We start from the raw sequence: 2,752 nt of genomic DNA on the forward strand, positions 1-2,752 counted from the left end.
ATACAATGTGAAATGGAAGTGTATATAATATTTTTGAATTTTTTAGATTGTTATTTTTTAAATTGAGTTTTTACTATATATCTTTTTTATATAATTTAAACATATTATCAAATTCAGTAGTAAACTTGTTACTTTTGGAGGTACATAGGAGAATTTTAAATCATAAACCTAAAGTTATAGATAACAATGAAAATTAGTTTGTAGATAATTTAAGTATGGATATAAATTTGGAATTATATCAATTTATATTTATATTTATATATAATAAAATTCAAACTCAATGAACAGTGTTCATTTATTATTAAATTTATATATAATTATAATATAATTAGAATTATTTATATATAATAAAATTCAAACTCAATGAACAGTGTTCATTTATTATTAAATTTATATATATTTATATATAATAAAATTCAAACTCAATGAACAGTGTTCATTTATTATTAAATTTATATATAATTATAATATAATTAGAATTATTTATATATAATAAAATTCAAACTCAATGAACAGTGTTCATTTATTATTAAATTTATATAATATAATTAGAATTATAAAGAGATGAGCAAATGATATCGGGTATAGGTACCAGTCTCAAATTTACTAAACCGATGTATTTTTTGTACCGGTTCTGCACAGGTATTCACCGGTTTTTACCTTCAAATACCGGTGCCGTACCAGTATCGACCGGTACCGAACCGTACCATACTAGGTATATTCGGTACCGGTACCCACTTTTGGGGATTTCGGTAACGGTATTTTCGGTACCGGTTGGTACCGAGCTAATCAAATCCTGTAGCAACGCAGCAATGCAAGTAATTGCACCGTTTAGATTACTTTTCATACACACAGTAAGTAAACTGTATTTCGTTTGAATGAAGTTTTATAAAACAACAACTTATTTTGCTTTCTTTTTTTGTCTTTTTCTGTAATGAATGAATTGTAACATGTAAAATTAACCTGGATATTTAGAATACTGATGAGCAAATCGTATCAAATCCTGTAAACGAAGATACGATCCTGTAAACGAACCGGTATCGCATTGATACCAAATTTACTATACCAAATCATTTTCGGTACCAATTTGGTACCCACCTTTTGGCGTTTTCAGAATCGTTACTTTCGGTTCGACACCGGTCTAGCACCATACCTGTATTTATTGATTTTTACCTTCAAATACCATACCGTATTGTACCGAGCATTTTCGGTGCCAGTACCTAATTTCGATGATTTTTCGGATCGGTACTTTCACTACCGTTACCGGTACCAAGCTCATCCATATTTTAGCGTGTTAGTACCGTAATAACTGAACTGAAAACAACCGAATTTCCAACGTGTAGGATGTGTGAGTCCTATTATTATATATTAGGTTATTTAAAATCGTTTTTTTATGACGGAGTGACCATCCTTACCACGTCATTTTATTTATGTTTTGATATTCGGTATCTGTTTGTTGTTGCTGACACGCCTTTTATAGTCATTGGGTCCCGCCGCAACGCGCGGGCGGAAAATAACTAGTTTATATATGATAAAATTTAAACTAAATGAACAGTGTTTATTATTATATTAAATTAAAATTAGAATTAGAATTAGAATTAGAATTATTTAAAATTAGAATGGAATGAATAGTAACATTATTAAGAGATGAGCAAATGGTATCGGGTACAGGTATCGGTCTCAAATTTACCAAACCTGTGTATTTTCGGTACCGGTTCTGCACAGGTATTCATCGGTTTTTACCCTCAAATACCAGTGCCATACCAGTACCGAACCCTACCATACTAGGTATATTCGGTACCGGTACCCACTTTTGGGGATTTCGGTAACGGTATTTTCGGTAACGATTGGTATCGAGTTCATCAAATACTGTAGCAACGCATCAATGCAAGTAATTGCACCGTTTAGATTACTTTTCATACACACAGTAAGTAAACTGTATTTCGTTTGAATGAAGTTTTATATACACAACAACATATTTTGCTTTTTTTTTTGTCTTTTTCTGTAATGAATGAATTGTAGCATGCAAAATTAACTTGGATATTTAGAATATTGATGAGCAAATCGTATCAAATCCTGTAAACGAACTGGTATCGTATCGGTACCATATTTACTATACCAAATCATTTTCGGTACCAATTTGGTACCCACCTTTTGGCGTTTTCAGAATCGTTACTTTCAGTTCGACACCGGTCTAGCACCATACCTGTATTTATTGATTTTTACCTTCAAATACCATACCGTATTGTACCGAGCATTTTCGGTGCCGGTACCTAATTTCGATGATTTTCCGGATTGGTACTTTCGCTGCCGTTACCGGTACCGAGCTCATCCATATTTTAACATGTTAGCACCGTAATAACTGAACTGAAAACAACCGAATTTCCAACGTGTAGGACGTGTGGGTCCTATTATTATATACTAGGTTATTTAAAATCGTTTTTTTATGACGGAGTGACTATCCTTACCACGTCATTTTATTTATGTTTTGATATTCGGTATCTGTTTGCCGTTGCTAACACGCCTTTTGTAGTCATTGGGTCCCGCCGCACGGGCGGAAAATAACTAGTTGTCATAAAATACAATATGTGACTTATAGAAAATTTCGGTATTCATTATTATTATAGGTCATGAAAAAATTATTTCTACGTTTATAATAAGTGATGTTCATTATTAATTTAATAAAAAATAAGTAAAAATTGTGGGTTAAAAGACACCAACTTGACTTTGATTTTATTTTTTTAAATTTAAA

Source organism: Helianthus annuus, chromosome 3 (genome assembly GCF_002127325.2).
Source record: "Helianthus annuus cultivar XRQ/B chromosome 3, HanXRQr2.0-SUNRISE, whole genome shotgun sequence".
Lineage (NCBI taxonomy): Eukaryota > Viridiplantae > Streptophyta > Magnoliopsida > Asterales > Asteraceae > Helianthus > Helianthus annuus.